The sequence below is a fragment of the Triticum aestivum genome, chromosome 1B (assembly GCF_018294505.1).
Source record: "Triticum aestivum cultivar Chinese Spring chromosome 1B, IWGSC CS RefSeq v2.1, whole genome shotgun sequence".
NCBI classification, from domain to species: domain Eukaryota; kingdom Viridiplantae; phylum Streptophyta; class Magnoliopsida; order Poales; family Poaceae; genus Triticum; species Triticum aestivum.
The window spans coordinates 184,783,468-184,804,589 of record NC_057795.1 but is presented as its reverse complement, the minus strand read 5'-3'; positions in this window follow the sequence as shown (position 1 = coordinate 184,804,589).

Genomic DNA, 21,122 nt, shown 5'->3' with positions numbered 1-21,122 from the left:
AACCTCCTCCTCTGGCCAAAGCACAAGGTTATGAAGATCTCCGCCTCCACGTCGCCGTCAAGCGCTAATCAGCCGCCGATGTTTACCCCACCAAGCTTGGCGTCGATAGAGTGGAGTAGCGGTGGCCTTCCCGGGATAAGAGCGGCGGCGACCTACCGTGTACTACTCTTCCTGGCTGCCGGCTGTGCCCGCCCACGCGTGCCGGCTTCGTGGTCGTGGCGGCGGAGGGCGGCCCGGGGGGTGCCGGCGATCTCCTTCGTTTGCTCCTGCGACAGTACGTCGAAGAGAGCTTTGGAGCACGCCCGGAGCGGAGCCGCTGATGTCCCTCGTCTGCTCCTGCGATAGTACGTCCAAGAGAGCTTCGGAGCTCCACGAGGCCATGGTTGAATAGGTACTGACAGAAGGAAGGGACCGGAGGAGCATAAGTGTGGGTCTTTGGCTATGGCTGGGAGCTGGGGCTCAAGTTAATATAGCGGGCGAATGGCAATGAGCCGCGGCAGACGGATGGACAACTGGCGTCGGAGTAGGTTCGTCGGGCGTGAATGTGGACGCTGCTTCAGTGACTAAACTGCAGATGCGTTTGGGTGTCTGACATATGGGCCCAACGGGCATCTGGCTCGCATGTCAGTGACACACCAATTGCACCTGCAGTTAAGTCCAGTGCAGGCGGCATTGACATTCTGGAGAGACGGTGACCGTTTCAGGCGCATGTGGACTGTTTGGCTGGTCAACCATACAAATACGGAGCTATACGCTGAGCCAGCGACTGTATAATCACCATATCTCGTATACAATGATGAAAGTGAGCTATCAAAACAAGTTCGATGACCGCCAATGCATTTTACTCGGTAATAAATGACCAGGATTGAAGGGGAATCCTAATTTGCTTTGTCTTCTGTCCTTGAGCTCTTGACAAACCAATGCACTATACGGTTGTCCGGCCACTCCACCCCAGAGCTCTCACCAAGCGTCGTTCATGCCACCGCGCCGCACACTAACCGGTAACACAGTGATGGCATCCTACCGCGCCGAGTTCCTCGCCGCCCATGAACGCACACAAAATGGTAGGGAAGCGATGGCATCCCGCCGTGCCGAGTTCATCGCCGCTCGCGACCTCACAACTATGTGTGAGGAATTTGAAGATGCCAAGGCCGAATGGGCGGTAGAGCAAAAGGCGGCCAAAGCCGCACAGAGGGAGCGGAAAAGTCAGAAAGCACTCAAGAAGAGAGAGGCCCGCCGCCGCAAGAAAAAAAGGACGCATGCGCTGCTGCGGAGAGGTCGACGGAGATCCAAGCACGGTGGGGTGTCGCTGACAAAGCCGGGAAGGAGAACGACGACGTCTGGCCAGCATGTGAGAAGTAGTAGTACTAGTAGTTAGTGTGTGTGTCTGTGTTTGAGTACGAGCATGTACCAATACTACTAGTTACTACTGTAGTTTTTAGAGCAAATTACAAGTACAATAGCCTAGACTAAGTGGAAAAATTCCTATCCTATGCATCAAATGGCATCTCTTTCTCTATAGGAATTGAGATGCATGTCATCTCACTTTCTATGATTTTCATATTCCTATCCTATGAACGAAAGGAGGCCTCTGTTGGAGTAAATACTGTAGCTAGCAGTACTGCTGGTACAGTAGTTTGCTTCAAGAAGCGGAATTCAACGAAGTCATGATGGTTCCTTCGTCCGAGCAACTTCAAAGTGGGAAGTGGGCCTGTGATTTGATGGCTCATTAGTCATTGTTACTGCGGCGCGACGACCTGGGTGACTCTCCCTTGGAGTTCTGCGTGCATGGCAAGTGGACCAGGATGGTCGACGTCCCACCTGTTGGCGAACGGAAGTATTCTTTCCGATATCGAGGAGCAAGGAAACCGCGTGGTATAGTATCACTACTGATTGGTTCGCAAAAAAATAGTATCACTGCCGATTTATAATTATTTTTTATTTCTGATGAATGCTAGTGTTTCAACTCTTACGACGAAGGGTGCCAAACACGGCACGTGCTGGATGTCCCACACGTCAGCGAAAGGAGTGGGACATGAACAGCGTGGTAGAGCCCGGCGTAAAAAAACAGCATGGTAGAGCGTCTCCACTTCTTCCACTTCTGGGTCGGAGACCACACATAGTAGTACTTAGATGTATGAACGATACAAAGTGCGACCTGGAGAGAAAGACACGTCTAGTTGGATGGTCTCGGGGCATACACGTAAACAAATATAAAAGTTAATACGTGCCTCCAACTAATATAGTAGAGTACTTAGACACGTACTCCATAACATCACTGTGCATTGCACGTACAACATTTAGTGGTAGTACGTAGTAAGAGACAAATGCCGCCCAAGAGTTCCCTTCTCGACCTACTTTTGGGTGTTTGGTAGAGTGTATGGAGGGTGCATGAGTCCACACTAGTTTAGCACAAATACACTAGAAGCATGCATGAAGAGAGCATGCATGAAGATGGGTGTTGAGTTGAGCATGCATGAAGAGGGAACAACTATGCTGAGACGAGAATGCAACCAAACACACCATGTATGCCATGCATGTTCAGACCATTTGTGCCTTTCTACTTCACTTACTGCGCTACATTACTCAGGTTCGTACGTCCACTCCTGGGTACATGTCTGCCTCGTAGTTCCAGTGCCACGTGTTCTTCATATAGATGGAACGATTGTTGCATAACACGTGCGCCTTGATGCTAGATGTCTTGCGTGTTGGCAAAAGGATGAACAAAGCTCACGTGAAAAAAATAGAGTGGAAGAACATAGATTCCCGACGACCGAGAAGGAGCAAGGAACCTCGTGGTGGAGCGTCTGCACCTATAATATTTAATATTATTCAACGATATAAAATTAACCAATCATCTCCACAGTGGACTGGAAGAGTTCGAAACACGGCAGCCCAGTGTAGTTACATCATACTAGTACATGGCTAACCAATGATATCACCATATTTCTTGGCTTCCGTGCGACACCTATCTCTAGTAATCCAACAGCCTGTATCGCTTCTCCCTCCTCGTCTCTGTCAAAGTGCGGCGGGCTGGCGTTTCTGCCGTCTATTGAGGTCGGTTAACTATCACATGTTAGCGACATGCCAAGAGCATTCTAAAAAAACTCCTTTCATGTTATGTTTTCAAAAATAAAAAATCCTTTCACGTACGAATTTGCATGTATGCTTTGAGCAACTTGCATGTCCTATACTGCTCCTGTTTGATACTCTAACTTAGCTAGAGGTTAGACTAACTCATGACTAACCCTGAACTAACTGTAGCCAAAGATGTGTTTGAGTGACAGGGTTAGATTGACAATAAATGCACTTCATGGAGAGAGAAAAGTGATTTTTCAGTGGTACCAATGAGAACTATCTCCAGTTAGCACCTCTTGGGTGGGATAGTTTTTTTGGTGGGTTCGGTGCAACTTGCTCCAATTTAAATCCTAATGCTTGGATACTTTAGGGCTATTTGAGCCCCAACTAGCTCAAACTAACTCTAACCCATGGATCCAAACAGGGCCTATTGCCAGTCTCGACGCGGAGCAGTCCCATGCACCGGGAAGCGGCAATCTCTCGGCCCTCGCGCCACTTCAAAGCCGGCGCTAGTGAGAGGTCGCCTCTGCTCTGGCCGGGCATTAATGCGGCACTGACGCTCCAGGCGACGCTGACCGTTTCACGCGGGAAGCGCGCGCTGTCAAGGGAGTATAGATTTTGAACCGTTTCAGGTGTAGTAGTAATGGTAGTTTGCAAAACTACTCAGTTATTGCACTCAGTTATTACTCAGTTATTGTTACTCCACAGCCTGCTTCCCTTCTCCTTCCTGCTCATGATTTACGTGGCCATTTTAACATGGTTGTGTCAAAAAAATGTCACTTCCTGCTCGTGATTTGCGTTATATAATTACAAGCAAGATTCTCGTGCATTGCACGGAACATCAATATGCATTTTTTTACAAAACATCTGTTGTGATTGACCCATGCAGGAGTAATCCCATGTGTAAAAACTAATGATATCTCGAGAATTTTATCGGAAAATTGGTATCTCGAGAATGTCATCGAAAAATGAAAGATGAGAGATAAGGCAAGGAGGAGTGGAGCGTGGTGGTGACTGGTGGTCAGAATGGGCGGAGGCATGGGGATGGACGGCGCCGGCAGGCGGCAGCGGCCACCATGCATGCTAGATTGTTCCAGAGACTTATTCCTTTTTTAATTGCTAAGCGATGAGGTTGCGGGAGATAATGATGTGGAGAGAGGTGCGGGTATCTTTTGTAAAATTATCATAGTTTGCTTCCTACACCAATGGAAGGCACACCATCATCGCCAACTCGTTTTTTTATAAGGGTATACAGATGATAAGTTTGCTGACTACTAAAGTAAAGTGGAATCTGTCCATGTTATGCAAGTAAATAAAGGTGATTGTTTATCATACGGGTAAGGTTAGATGAAGGGTGGTAGGAACAAATACTCCGCCTAGAGCATGTGTGTGTGAGATGGAGTCTTAGTGTGTGTGGTGTGTGTGTGTGAGAGAGAGAGAGAGATAGAGAGAGAGGAGAGAGAGAGATGGAGTCTTAGTTTGTGTGTGTGAGAGAGAGATGGAGTCTAAGTGTGTGTGGGGGGGTGTGCGTGTGTGTGTGTGTTTGTGTGTGTGTGTGTGAGAGAGAGAGATGGAGTCTTAGTGTGTGTGTGGGGGGGTGCGTGCGTGCGTGCGTGTGTGTGTGTGTGTGTGTGCGCGCGTGCATGGGTGTGTGTGTGTGTCCCGGGGTCCTCTGTGGCGGATGTAATTTAAGTGTGCATGGCTTCATCATAGAGAGGTGATGTGTATGGCAGAGGCCACCAACGATGGGGTGCGAGAGAGAAAATGCCCGTAGTGTTGGGGAACGTAGTAATTTCAAAAAAAATTCTACGCACATGCAAGATCATGGTGATGGCATAGCAACGAGAGGGGAGAGTATTGTCCACGTACCCTCGTAGACCGTAAGCGGAAGCGTTATGACAACGCGGTTGATGTAGTCGTACGTCTTCACGATCCGATCGATCCAAGTACCGAACGTACGGCACCTTCGAGTTCAGCACACGTTCAGCTCGATGACGATCCCCGGACTCCGATCCAGCAAAGCGTCGGGGATGAGTTCCGTCAGCACGACGGCGTGGTGACAATGATGATGTTCTACCGGCGCAGGGCTTCGCCTAAACTCCGCGACGATATGACCGAGGTGGAATATGGTGGAGGGGGGCACCGCACACGGCTAAGGAACGATCCGTAGATCAACTTGTGTTGTTCCTAGAGGTGCCCCGCTGCCCCATATATAAAGGACCAAGGGGGAGGGGGCGGCCGGCCTAGGAGGGGGCGCGCCAAGGGGAGTCCTACTCCCACCGGGAGTAGGACTCCCTCCTTCCTTGTTGGAGTAGGAGAAGGGGAAAGAGGGGGAGAGGAAGAAGGAAAAGGGGGCTGCGCCCCTTGTCCAATTCGGACCAGAGGGGGGGCGCAGGCCTCCTTCCTTTTGGCCTCTCTCCTCTATTCCCGTATGGCCCAATAAGACCCATATACTCCCCAGCGAATTCCCGTAACTCTCCGGTACTCCAAAAAATACCCGAATGACTCGAAACCTTTCCGAACTCCGAATATAGTCGTCCAATATATCGATCTTTACGTCTCGACCATTTCGAGACTCCTCGTTATGTCCCCGATCTCATCCGGGACTCCGAACTCCTTCGGTACATCAAAACTCATAAACTCATAATATAACTGTCATCGAAACCTTAAGCGTGCGGACCCTACGGGTTCGAGAACTATGTAGACATGACCTAGAACTATTCTCGGTCAATAACCAATAGCGGAACCTAGATGCTCATATTGGCTCCTACATATTCTACGAAGATCTTTATCGGTCAAACCACATAACAACATATGTTGTTCCCTTTGTCATCGGTATGTTACTTGCCTGAGATTTGATCGTCGGTATCCAATACCTAGTTCAATCTCGTTACTGGCAAGTCTCTTTACTCGTTACGTAATGCATCATTCCGTAACTAACTCATTAGCTACATTGCTTGCAAGGGTTATAGTGATGTGCATTACCGAGAGGGCCCAGAGATACCTCTCCGACAATCAGAGTGACAAAACCTAATCTCGAAATACGCCAACCCAACATGTACCTTTGGAGACACCTGTAGTACTCCTTTATAATCACCCAGTTACGCTGTGACATTTGGTAGCACCCAAAGTGTTCCTCCGGTAAACGGGAGTTGCATAATCTCATAGTTACAGGAACATGTATAAGTCATGAAGAAAGCAATAGCAACATACTAAACGATCAAGTGCTAAGTTAACGGAATGGGTCAAGTCAATCACATCATTCTCCTAATGATGTGATCCCGTTAATCAAATGACAACTCATGTCTATGGCTAGGAAACTTAACCATCTTTCATTCAACGAGCTAGTCAAGTAGAGGCATACTAGTGACACTATGTTTGTCTATGTATTCACACATGTATTATGTTTCTGGTTAATACAATTCTAGCATGAATAATAAACATTTATCATGATATAAGGAAATAAATAATAACTTTATTATTGCCTCTAGGTCATATTTCCTTCAGTCTCCCACTTGCACTAGAGTCAATAATCTATTTCACATCGTCATGTGATTTAACACCAATATTCATATCTGTATATGATTAACACCCATAGTTCACATCGTCATGTGACCAACACCCAAAGGGTTTACTAGAGTCAATAATCTAGTTCACATCGCTATGTGATTAACACCCAAAAGAGTACTAAGGTGTGATCATGTTTTGCTCCTGAGAGAAGCTTAGTCAACGGGTCTGTCACATTCAGAGCCGTATGTATTTTGCAAATATTCTATGTCTACAATGCTCTGGACGGAGCTACTCTAGCTAATTGCTCCCACTTTCAATATGTATCCAGATTAAGACTTAAAGTCATCTGGACTAGTGACAAAATTTACATCGACGTAACCCTTTACGACGAACCTTTTTGTCACCTCCATAATAGAGAAATATATCCTTATTCCACTAAGGATAATTTTGACCAATGTCTAGTGATCTACTCTTAGATCAAAATTGTATTCCTTTGCAAAACTCAGAGCAAGGTATACAATATGTCTGGTTCACAGCATAGCATACTTTATAGAACCTATGACTGAGGCATAGGGAATGACTTTTCATTCTCTTTCTATTTTTTTGCCATGGTCGGGTCTTGAGTCTTACTCAACTTCACACCTTGCAACACAGGCAAGAAATCCTTCTTTGACTGTTCCATTTTGAACTATTTCAAAAATTTATCAAGGTATGTACTCATTGAAATTTTTTATCAAGCGTTTTGATCTATCAATATAGATCTTGATGCTCAATGTGTAAGCAGCTTCACCGAGGTCTTTCTTTGAAAAAAATCTTATTCAAATATCCTTTCATGCTATCCAGAATTTCTATATAATTTCCAATCAACAATATGTCATTCACATATATTATTAGAAATGCTACAGAGCTCCCACTCACTTTCTTGTAAATACATGCCTTTCCAAAAGTCTCTATAAAAACATATGCTTTGATCAACTCATCAAAAGCGTATATTCCAACTTCGAGAGGCTTGCACCAGTCCATAAATGGATCGCTGGAGCTTGCACACTTTGTTAGCACCTTTAGGATTGACAAAACCTTCTGGTTGCATCATATACAACTCTTCTTTAATAAATACATTAAGGAATGCAGTTTTTGACATCCTTTTGCCAGATTTCATAAAATGTGGCAATTGCTAACATGATTCGGACAGACTTAAGCATCGATACGAGTGAGAAAATCTCATCGTATTCAACACCTTGAACTTGTTGAAAACCTTTCGTAACAAGTCGAGCTTAGTAGACAGTAACACTACTATCGGTGTCCGTCTTCCTCTTGAAGATCCATTTACTTAACATGGCTTGCTAATCATCGAGCAAGTCAATCAAAGTCCATACTTTGTTCTCATACATGGATCATATCTCAGATTTTATGGCCTCATACCATTTCCCGGAATCTGGGCTCATCATCGCTTCCTCATAGTTCGTAGGTTCATCATGGTCTAGTAACATGACTTCCAGAACATGATTACCGCACCACTCTGGTGCGGATCTTACTCTAGAAGACCTACGAGGTTTGGTAGCAACTTGATCTGAAGTTTCATGATCATCATCACTAACTTCCTCACTAATTGGTGTAGGAATCACTGGAACTGATTTCTGTGATAAACTACTTTCCAACAAGGGAGCAGGTATAGTTACCTCATCAAGTTCTACTTTCCTCCCACTCACTTCTTTTGAGAGAAACTTCTTCTCTAGAAAGGATCCATTTTAGCAACGAATAACTTGCCTTTGGATCCGTGATAGAAGGTGTACCCAATAGTTACCTTTGGGTATTCTATGAAGACGCACTTCTATGATTTGGGTTTGAGCTTATCAGGTTGAAACTTTTTCACATAAGCATCGCAGCTCCAAACTTTAAGAAACAATAACTTTGGTTTCTTGCCAAACCACAGTTCATAAGGCGTCGTCTCAACGAATTTTGATGGTACCCTATTAAACGTGAATGTGGGTGTCTCTAATGCACAACCCCAAAACGATAGTTGTAAAACCGATAAGAGACATCATAGATCACACCATATCCAATAAAGTGCGGTTACGATGTTCGGACACACCATAACGTTGTGGTGTTCAGGTGGCGTGAGCTGTGAAACTATTCCACATTGTTTTAATTGAAGACCAAACTCGTAACTCAAATATTCGTCTCCGCGATCAGATAGTAGAAACTTTATTTTCTTGTTACGATGATTTTTCCACTTCACTCTGAAATTTTGAACCTTTCAATTATTTCAGACTCATGTTTCATCAAGAAGATATACCCATATCTGCTCAAATCATTTTGTGAAGGTCAGAAAATAACGATACTTGCCACGAGCATCAACACTCATTGGATCGCATACATCGGTATGTATTATTTCCAATAAGTCAGTAGCTTGTTCCATTGTTCCGGAGAACGGAGTTTTTAGTCATCTTGCCCAAAAGGCACGGTTCGCAAGCATCAAATGATTCATAACCAAGTGATTCCGAAAATCCATCTCTATGGAGTTTCTTCATGCGCTTTACACCGATATGACCCAAACGGCAGTGCCACAAATAAGTGCACTATCATTATCAACTTTGCATCTTTTGGCATCAATATTATGAATATGTGTATCACTACGATCGAGATCCAACAAACTATTTTCATTGGGTGTATGACCATCAAAGGTTTTATTCATTTAAACAGAACAACAATTATTCTCTGATTTTAAATGGATAACCGTATTGCAATAAACATGATCAAATCATATTCATGCTCAACGCAAGCACCAAATAACATTTATTTAGGTTCAACACTAATCCCGAAAGTATAGGGAGTGTGCGATGATGATCATATCAATCTTGGAACCACTTCCAACACACATCGTCACTTCACCCTCAACTAGTTTCTGTTTATTCTGTAACTCCTGTTTCGAGTTACTAATCTTAGCAACCGAACAAGTATCAAATACTCAGGGGTTACTATAAACACTAGTAAGGTACACAACAATAACATGTATATCAAATATACCCTTGTTTACTTTGCCATCCTTCTTATCTACCAAATATTCAAGGCATTTCCGCTTCTAGTGACCATTTCCTTTGTAGTATAATCACTCAGTTTCAGGCTTTGGTCCAGCTTTGGGCTTCTTCGCGGGAGTGACAACTTGCTTGCCATTCTGCTTGAAGTTCCCTTTCTTTCCCTTTGCCCTTTTCTTGAAACTAGTGGTCTTGTCAATCATCAACGCTTGATGATCTTTCTTGATTTCTACCTTCGTCGATTTCAGCATCACGAAGAGCTCGGGAATCATTTTCGTCATCCCTTGCATTATAGTTCATCACGAAGTTCTACTAACTTGGTGGTGGTGACTAGAGAATTCTGTCAATCACTATCTTATCTGGAAGATTAACTCCCACTTGATTCAAGCGATTGTAGTACCCAGACAATCTGAGCACATGATCACTAGTTGAGCGATTCTCCTCCATCTTTTAGCTATAGAACTTGTTGGAGACTTCATATCTCTCAACTCGGGTATTTGCTTGAAATATTAAATTCAACTCCTGGAACATCTCATATGGTCCATGACGTTCAAAACGTTTTTGAAGTCCCGATTCTAAGCCATAAAGCATGGTGCACAAAACTATCAAGTAGTCATCATATTGAGCTAGCCAAACATTCATAACGTCTACATCTGCTCCTGCAATAGGTCTGTCACCTAGCGGTGCATTAAGGACATAATTCTTCTGTGCAACAATGAGGATAAACCTCAGATCACGGATCCAATCCGCATCATTGCTACTAACATCTTTCAACACAATTTTCTCTAGGAACATATAAAAATAAACATATGAAAGCAACAACGCAAGTTATTGATCTACAACATAATTTGCAAAATACTACCAGGACTAATTTCATGATAAATTAAAGTTGAATTAATCATATTACTTAAGAACTCCCACTTAGACAGACATCTCTCTAGTCATCTAAGTGATCACGTGATCCAAATCAACTAAACCATGTCCGATCATCACGTGAGATGGAGTAGTTTTCAATGGTGAACATCACTATGTTGATCATATCTACTATATGATTCACGCTCGACCTTTCGGTCTCCGTGTTCCGAGGCCATATCTGTATATGCTAGGCTCGTCAAGTCTAACCTGAGTATTCCACGTGTGCAACTATTTTGCACCCGTTGTATTTGAGCGTAGAGCCTATCACACCCGATCATCACGTGGTGTCTCAGCACGAAGAACTTTCGCAACGCTGCATACTCAGGGAGAACACTTCTTGATAATTAGTGAGAGATCATCTTAAAATGCTACCGTCAATCAAAGCAAGATAAGATGCATAAAGGATAAACATCACATGCAATCAATATAAGTGATATGATATGGCCATCATCATCTTGTGCTTGTGATCTCCATCTCCGAAGCACCGTCGTGATCACCATCGTCACCGGCGTGGCACCTTGATCTCCATCGTAGCATCGTTGTCGTTACGCCATCTATTGCTTCTACGACTATTGCTACCGCTTAGTGATAAAGTAAAGCACCTTGATCTCCATCGTAGCATTTCATACAATAAAGCGACAACCATATGGCTCGTGCCAGTTGCCGATAACTTCGGTTACAAAACACGATCATCTCATACAATAAAATATAGCATCACGTCTTGACCATATCACATCACAACATGCCCTGCAAAACAAGTTAGACGTCCTCTACTTTGTTGTTGCAAATTTTACGTGGCTGCTACGGGCTGAGCAAGAACCGTTCTTACCTACGCATCAAAACCACAATGATAGTTCGTCAAGTTAATGATGTTTTAACCTTCGCAAGGACCGGGCGTAGCCACACTCGATTCAGCTAAAGTGAGAGAGACAGACACCCGCCAGCCACCTTTAAGCAACGAGTGCTCGTAGCGGTGAAACCAGTCTCGCGTAAGCGTACGCGTAATGTCGGTCCGGGCCGCTTGATCTCACAATGCCGATGAACGAAAGTATGACATGCTGGTAAGCAGTATGACTTATATCGCCCACAACTCACTTGTATTCTACTCGTGCATATGCCATCTACGCATAATACCTGGCTCTGATGCCACTGTTGGGGAACGTAGTAATTTCAAAAAAAATCCTACGCACACGCAAGATCATGGTGATGGCATGACAACGAGAGGGGAGAGTATTGTCCACGTACCCTCGTAGACCATAAGCGGAAGCGTTATGACAACGCGGTTAATGTAGTTGTACGTCTTCACGATCCGACTGATCCAAGTACCGAACGTACGGCACCTCCGAGTTTAGCACATGTTCAGCTCGATGACGATCCCCGGACTCCGATCCAGCAAAGCGTCGGGGATGAGTTCCGTCAGCACGACGGCATGGTGACGATGATGATGTTCTACCGGCACAGGGCTTCGCCTAAACTCTGCGACGATATGACCGAGGTGGAATATGGTGGAGGGGGGCACCACACACGGCTAAGGAACGATCCGTAGATCAACTTGTGTTGTTCCTAGAGGTGCCCCCCTGCCCCCGTATATAAAGGATCAAGGGGGAGGGGGTGGCCGGCCTAGGAGGGGGCGCGCCAAGGGGAGTCCTACTCCCACCGGGAGTAGGACTCCCTCCTTCCTTGTTGGAGTAGGAGAAGGGGAAAGAGGGGAGAGGAAGAAGGAAAAGGGGTCTGCGCCCCTTGTCCAATTCGGACCAGAGGGGGGGCGCAGGCCTCCTTCCTTTTGGCCTCTCTCCTCTATTCCCGTATGGCCCAATAAGGCCCATATACTCCCCGGCGAATTCCCGTAACTCTCTGGTACTGCAAAAAATACCCGAATGACTTGAAACCTTTCTGAACTCCGAATATAGTCGTCCAATATATCGATCTTTACGTCTCGACCATTTCGAGACTCCTCGTCATGTCCCCGATCTCATCCGGGACTCTGAACTCCTTCGGTATATCAAAACTCATAAACTCATAATATAACTGTCATCGAAACCTTAAGCGTGCGGACCCTACGGGTTCGAGAACTATGTAGACATGACCTAGAACTATTCTCGGTCAATAACCAATAGCGGAACCTAGATGCTCATACTGGCTCCTACATATTCTACGAAGATCTTTATCGGTCAAACCGCATAACAACATACGCTCTTCCCTTTGTCATCGGTATGTTACTTGCCAGAGATTCGATCGCCGGTATCCAATACCTAGTTCAATCTCGTTACTAGCAAGTCTCTTTACTCGTTACATAATGCATCATTCCGTAACTAACTCATTAGCTACATTGCTTGCAAGGCTTATAGTGATGTGCATTACCGAGAGGGCCTAGAGATACCTCTCCGAAAATCAGAGTGACAAAACCTAATCTCGAAATACGCCAACCCAACATGTACCTTTGGAGACACCTGTAGTACTCCTTTATAATCACCCAGTTACGTTGTGACGTTTGGTAGCACCCAAAGTGTTCCTCCGGTAAATGGGAGTTGCATACTCTCATAGTTATAGGAGCATGTATAAGTCATGAAGAAAGCAATAGCAACATACTAAACGATCAAGTGCTAAGTTAACGGAATGGGTCATGTCAATAACATCATTCTCCTAATGATGTGATCCCGTTAATCAAATGACAACTCATGTCTATGGCTAGGAAACTTAACCATCTTTCATTCAACGAGCTAGTCAAGTAGAGGCATACTAGTGACACTATGTTTGTCTATGTATTCACACATGTATTATGTTTCCGGTTAATACAATTCTAGCATGAATAATAAACATTTATCATGATATAAGGAAATAAATAATAACTTTATTATTGCCTCTAGGGCATATTTCCTTCACGTAGGAGGGAAGAGAAGGTGCGTGCGCGTGAGAGGAGTCGACATCGAGAGAACGTGTTTGTTCGAGAGACACCACGGAAGACTACTATATATGGATGGTGCATGTAGGTAGGAATTAAACCTAGGGATGGTCTTATTGGTTTCGGGGATATAGGGGAAGAGTGAGAGGCGCGCGGGGCGGGGGGGGGGGTAGCCAGAAGGAGATTGTTAAGTGTGAGTGTGTGTTTTGCCCATCCAGGCGGAAGTTATGTGCACAAAAGAGGAGAACGATTCAATGTGGCCTTAGGATTGAGGGTAATTAACTACGTGTGGAGACATAGAGACCTTGAACGTGCATGTGTGAGAGGTATACATGTATACGTGGGATGTGTGTGTGTGCGCGCACGCATGATCGAGATAAAAGAAAGAAGACATAGGTCCTATGATCAACGACATGGGAGAGACGGATCGGTATGACAATATGCATGCATGTGAGAATGCAGGGAAGAAGGCCCCACATTTGAGCATGTGTTTTTGTCTTTAAGAGATAGTGGCGTGGGATGGAGCATGCATCTATGGCGAGCAGAGGGGGTGAGACGCAACGATTGTGCAAAAGAGATCAACCTATAAATGCATATGTATGGATAGACAAGTGTGGGTGATAGGAAGCAAGACTCCGTGCGAGAAAGAAATGTTGACGGAGAAACTACAGATAGATACAGAGATGGAGATGCTAGCTAGAGAGACATCTGTTAGTTTGGGTGTCGGAGATGACTATCGGGTGGTTCAAAGGGTGAAGTTATATATGTGTGTGAGAGGGCACTTGACTGCATGCATGTAGAGAGAAACATATGTAGTGTGAGTGATAGGAATCAAGAGTGAGGGCGAGAAAGAAGGTTGATGGAGAAATAGATAAATAGAAAGATAAAGATGCTAGCTAGTGTGCGCTAGAGATAGGAGTCGAGTGGATCGGAAGGCTGGCTTATGTGTGTGGGTGTGAGAGAGATAGAGAGAGGGTGCAAGTGAGTCACATACAAACAAATATCAGAGACAAATGAGATCCAGAGAGACGGAGTTTTGTGTCTGCGAGAGAGAAAGATATTTCACAACGAGAGTGATAGCTAGAGAGACATATGAGGAAACGCAAGATATCTCTAGGGAGAGAGGGTGTGTTTGAGCGACATACAAGAGAACAATGGAGAAATATGAGACCCTGGGAGACAGAGTTTGTGTTTGTGTGTGAGAAAGAGATATTGAAGAGGAAGAGTCGTAGGTTCTCATATCTAAGGAGCGAAAGACATCTCTGTATGAGGGGTGTGCGATTGGCACACATGGGAATAGTTGAGAGAAATGAGACCCCGGGAGACAAAGTTTTGTGTTTGTGTGAGAGAAAGAGATTCCACATGGAGAATCATAGCTAGAGACACATAGCAGGGAGCGAGATATACTTAGAGAGAGAGATAGAGTGATGAAGGTCGATGGAGAGAGTATCGTCAGTGTGTTATGAAGATAAAAGATCATTGTCGACATACAGGTAGCACGAGAGATGCCCGAGAGACGATGAACGCGTATAGGTCCAGAGAGATAGTCCTATATAAGCATGAGTGATAGCTATATGAGACGAATATCTAGATTAAAGGGGATTCAAATATTTAAACTGGAGATCACGACATCGATAATATCATAATGCAAATTGGTTTATCAAACATGCATATTCATTTGAATTTGGGCACACGTGTAATGTTATATAGTTTATAAATATTGGTGATCCCTAGATTCTTCAATTACAAACAATGCATGGTTTATATGCAATTAGTGTCTAAACGGGATTACATTATATGTTGCGTGTGTGAAACACATTATACATGTTTGAGAAGTTAAAAAAACCGCATGAAACACGCATAAATTGGAGATAGTTAGCGAGGAATGCATACATTGGATTTCAACATAAAGTGGTTTCAAATATTTGAAAATCCAAATTGATGGATACAACCTTATGAATCTGAGATCATGCCATTTGTAAACCATATTTATGTATAAATGGTGTTGTGCTTTTGAAAGTATATATGTAAAAAAATGATGTATATAGAATGTAATTCCAACTGAAAATGGATCCCGCCCGAAAAAAATAGTAGAATACAAATGGGATTCGAATTGAGTTGGCACGGTAAACATGCACTGTGCAAAATTTGAATGAAGCGGGGAAAGTCGCAGTAACCGCCCGAAACCAAAATCTGCGAGATGGAAATCACTACTGCCTATCCCTGCCGCACAAAGCATATCTGCTGGATTTCTATAGGTTTCGATAGGGGTAGGTTTGTAATTTCACCCAAACATGACGTAACCGCCTCTCACCCGGATTCATACACGGTGGGCTCCAAAACACAGTGTGCCCTCGGCCGAAATCGACTCCCTCCCCGATTCATATTCACACACGATGGGCGCCAAAAACAAACTCTCGTCAGCAAATATTCGGTGTATGCGAGATTACCGTCCTATCCCCAACCGACTAATGTTGTTGTGATGTAGTAGAAATTTGAAACGGGGGCTAAGTTTGTAAATTTCCTCGCATTTGAGACAAGCGCGCCCTGACTACATGGTTCCCCCCTTCCTCTCTACGTCCCTTTTCCCCATTCATACTCCGTGGGCGCCAAAACACCCTCTCCACCCCACCCTCCTCCGTCCGCCGCCATCCGCCACCCCATCCACCGCCGTCCTCCTCCACCATGTCGGAGCTGATACCCCGACGCCGCCGTCCATTACAAGAGATCGACCTCTCTCATCCACGCCTTCGGATCAGGATCCTTGCATCCCGTCCTCTCGCTTCATCCCCGCCGTCGTCCACCTTGACGGTGCCGCTCCTATGACCGTCTCGTCCACCGTGCCCTACCGCCACCGTCTACCCTCCTAGATCTGCTTCCACGCCGCCGACAGCCATCGCTACCGCAGCACCATCAAATTCTCACCAGATGCGTACACGGTGCCGCACCAGAGGCGGTACTCTTTCGTATCTGCTCAACTTATTTATCACAACAAGAAAATAGATTGCCACTGCTTTACTCTGATTTCTTGTCTTGGTTGCGAAGTTGCCTTTGTCCGGTTTGCACCTTCAGATCTGCCATGGCACGCTCAACAGTATACTCCCAATGCTTATGGTTTTACCCTTTTATATTCCACACTAGTTAAATCACAGTAGACTAAATTTCAAAATTGGGTCAGTCGATTTTTCAGAGCTCGCTGGAGTTCGCCGGTGCGATCCAAGGGGCTCGGGTGGTTGTGGGGCCTCGCCGAACGAAGAAAACTCGATGCGGGTGGGGGGTGGGGGTGGCGGAGGAACACAAACGGTGGGGGCCGGTGGTCCGGCCGGCGGCCCTTGCAGTGTTCTGTATGGGAAGAATCACAAACGAGGAAGAACAAGGGTTAGGAGACATAGGATCTTCATCCAGCCGCCTGAAATGGTCGAGAGACAGCTGGGAGTTGCATTCTTAATGTGCTCTGGTTCATCATGTGTGGGCACTGCTCAACCAACATTTTATTATCCAAAATCTGCTTGCTCTTCTTTACCATGTTCGATAGTGCTGGCCTGTACATGATCGATAGGCTTTCAATTACTAGCGGCAATACAACACCGTATTTTCAAGCCAGTTCCACTTTCCCGATTTATATATCGTGGTTATGGTGTACCCCTGTTATGTACACTATGATCTGCCTAGTTGCTGTGTGCTCTTGTTATCATGGTTTGGCAATAAACTATCTATACAGTATATTATGAACCTATCATCTGCCAGCTATCCTTACTTCTGGAGCCTATTTTTTTGTGTACTTGTGCCAGATTATATAAATGCACGCACAATATTACAGCACACATGAGCTCTCTCACCAGAATCCAGTGATAGCACATAAGTGTTTACAGGGGCGCCCCTATATTAGAATATCATTTGCATTACAAAGATAATCTCACAACTATTTATGTTTTCATGGTTCTTAGATATTATATGCAATTACAATGAATATCAGAATCCGCGCATCACAAGAATATTGTGGAACACTGCAATGACTTACAAAATTGGCACCAAGGTATTGAGTGCCATTCTGGAAGCAATGAAACTCGTACGCTCCCCACCTGTTGATTCTTGTTCAGAATATCATTCTAATGACTATTCTAACCTCTAGGAGTCAAAGGCAGATGGCCTGTCCTGTTCACCCATCAAGGTGCCTGTTCTAATTTGGCAAGGTTTTATTGATTGTGCGTATCTTGCATATGTTGTCTTGCATTTCTTCTACTTTGTTGCACCACCATCTTCTTAGTTCACTCATCATATAACTCGAGATGCTATGCCATCCATTATCAATACATATTCCATCTGTTGTCATACCATGTTTTTCCACTCAAATGATGTTCTTGTGCATCAGACATCAAAAAGGAAGAGGGTGATTGCCGAACCTGAAGGAGCACCAGCAAAGTCCTTGAAAAACGTGGTGGTGCCGAAGAAATCAGACAGCGCCCCACTTATATTGGCTGTACAACTAGTGACACAAAACATAGGACCGACTCCAGTAGATTGTACCCATACTTCACTGGCCACACCACTAGCCCCACCACGAAGGACCTGCACTCCAGCAAAAGGTATACCGATTTCATTTGCCATAGCACTAGCCGTACCACAGAAAAATCCCACTCCAGCAAAAAGTACAGCAAGTCCACCGGCCGAAGACCTATCCCAGCTGCAGAGACAGCCAATTCCTGCAGATTGGAACCCCATTCCATTTATTCCCAATTTAAAAGACAATGCTTTCAATGTTGTTAGGGACTACGTGCATATATTCCCATCATGGGAAGATTATAGTGAAGACAAACACCATTTTCACATCTTCCTGTCCAACTTACGTGTAAGTGCTATTATTCATGGTTATTATTTTCCTGTTTTCTGCTGATCGAACACATCAATGATTTACATTACATTGTTGTAACTAGGTGAGGGTCAATCTGGATAGTCATGACGAGCAAAGCTTGCTTGTGCTTTTCAAGGAAGCATTGCAGCAGTATCGGTGTTACCTGAGGAAATCACACTTTGATGGCAAGTCTATAAACGAATTTCCGGTGAAGTCTTCTGTGCTAAATTTAGAAGACATTGAATGGAAAAACCTTGTTATGCACTATACTTGCATACATACCTGGTTCATTATGTGACAGCAGTATGCATGATAGCTTGCTTATCAATTGTTCGCTCCAAATTATCTGATCTATATGAATGGTTGAATTTTTTTAGCTCTGCATTGTTCTTGTAAGTACATGCTGTCCTTTATCAGTGTACTTATATTGACAGGTAGTTGTTCATGTACCATCACTCTGCAGCTTATTTTCCTTTGCCCTCCATTTTCTACACATCAGATCTATATTTACTCTTACCATAAGGTTGGTACTGAAGAAGTTTAGCTGTGCATTGCTCTTGGCTGTGCCTTTTGCCTGTATCGCTGCACATACAGTTATAGCTACTTGGTTACGTAGCATCACTCTTCATCTTATCTTAAATATTCTCCATTTTTTCGTATATTATCACATCTATATTTACTCTTAACAAAATGTAGAATAAAGACAATGCTTATGAAGAACATTCTGTGCGAAACTTCTTGAATTGCCCCCCCATGAGCATGGACAAGGGCTTTATAGAGCCTATCTTCACCAGTAATGTAAGTTTGTCCTTCTCAAGCCTTCAAACTTTGTTGTGTATATTTGGTTAGGCATGACTGTAACAGCTGTTTATTTTTGGTGTTTGCATCAAATTGCATGTTTAAAGTTTATTATGTAGTTCATAAACAAAAGTTTGTCCTTCTCAATTTAAGTTTTCAGTTGTACAACCAAGTTCCTTCTTCATACCATGTAAATTAAACTATACAGAACAAGTGATCTTCTTTTGCACTGCATGTATGCTTCTGTTCTTCATCCGTAATCCAGTGGTGTGGTGAACCTACCCACTACAGCACAATGTCATATTCTGCAATGTCTTAACTATGAACAATGTCATATCATTCTACTATTATTTAAACTGCCTCTTTATTTGCCAATCTGAAATGGGATAAATTGAAAACACACTAACCATTGATACTTATGAGTTCTTGATCTGTAATCCAGTGGTGTCGTGAAGCTGCCAACTCCTTCACAATGTCAATTCCTGCCATGTCTTGACTTGAACAATACCATATTGTGTTAATGCAATTTTAAACTGTGTCACTTTATTCGTCAGTAAGAAATGTTATGAATTGTCAGCACTGATACTTTTATGTGCAAAACCTGTCATCTGTCTGCTTGTTTATCTTTCAGAGTGGGGAAGATATAAGTGTTGAACAAGCGTAGTCTCATCATCTTGCTCAGTTGCTTGCGCTGCAGCTCCCCAGCAGGGCTAACCTTTCGTGAACTCTATTGAAGTGCTGTCGGTTTTGTATATTATTTTGTCGGCGTGTTTATTTGCACTGGTGGTGATCTTTGATGCCCAGTGTATGTAATCTGCTGTCTGCTTGTGCTTTATTATCATAGTGGCGAACTTTGATGCCCAGTGGATGTAATATGCCATAATTTCTTTATTGTATAGTCTAGGTTTTTTCTTATTCACGATGTTGCAGTTATTTTACTGTACATATATTCTGTCTTCGTAGTAAACCGGCCAAACCGTAAAATTATGGTACATAATCGGGCCGTCATGCAATCACGATGTATGATCCGCATCATGGGCCTCGTAAAACTATCCCACTAGTAGATTCAGGCCTTTAATAGGCCGAGTAACCCCCGACCCTCTTTTCGCAAGAAAACTCAATGGGCTTTTAGGAGGCTGAGAAGTAGGCTGGGCCTGAAATGTGCCGAATAGCTCACGGGCCGGCGGCAGCCCGAAATGGACCCCGGCCCATGATTGTGCGAATCAATTCACGGGCTTTTAACAGGCCAAAGTTGTCTCGGTCCTTGTTTGGCCCAATCAGATATCGGCTGCGAGCAGGCCGAATGCAAACCGGGCCGTAGTTAGGCCCAACTATATGACAGGCTTTTAATAGGCCAAAATTAATATAGGGCCGAAATGTTAAATGGGCCCTTAATAGGTAGAAATTAATATTAGGCCGAATTACTAAATGTGCCTTTAGCAAGTGGGCCCAAAAGCATAGCGTCCAGTCAACAGGCTGAATCTGATATGGGCCATAATTGAGCCCAAAGCCTCTTAAAGGGCCGGACCTGATCTGGGCCGTGATTTGGCCCAGAAGGTGGGAGGCTTTTAACGGGTCGGATCTTATATGGGCCATTACTAGGCCCGGAACATGGCAGGCCATTAATGGACCGGATCAATTATGGGCTGGCATTTGGTCCAAAACATGGCAGCCAATTAATGGGCTGGCCTACTAGGGTCCTCAATATCTTGTGGGCCTACTGCTGGGCCGGCCCATTAATGTCGGCGGAATCTCGTGGGCCTTAGCTGGGCCGGCCCATTATGATCCGCAAGAATTTTGTGGGCCTTTACCTGGGCCGGCCCATTATGGCACACAAAAATCTTGTGGGCCTTTACCTGGGCCGGCCTATTATGGCCCGTGAAATCTTGTGGGCCTTTAGCTGGGCCAGCCCATTATAGTTCGCAAAATCTCGTGGGCCTTTAACTGGGCCGGCCCATTATGGGCCGCCAAATCTCGTGGGCCTTTAGTTGGGCCGGCCCATTGAAACTTGATTGGCCGTGCCACGTGTCGA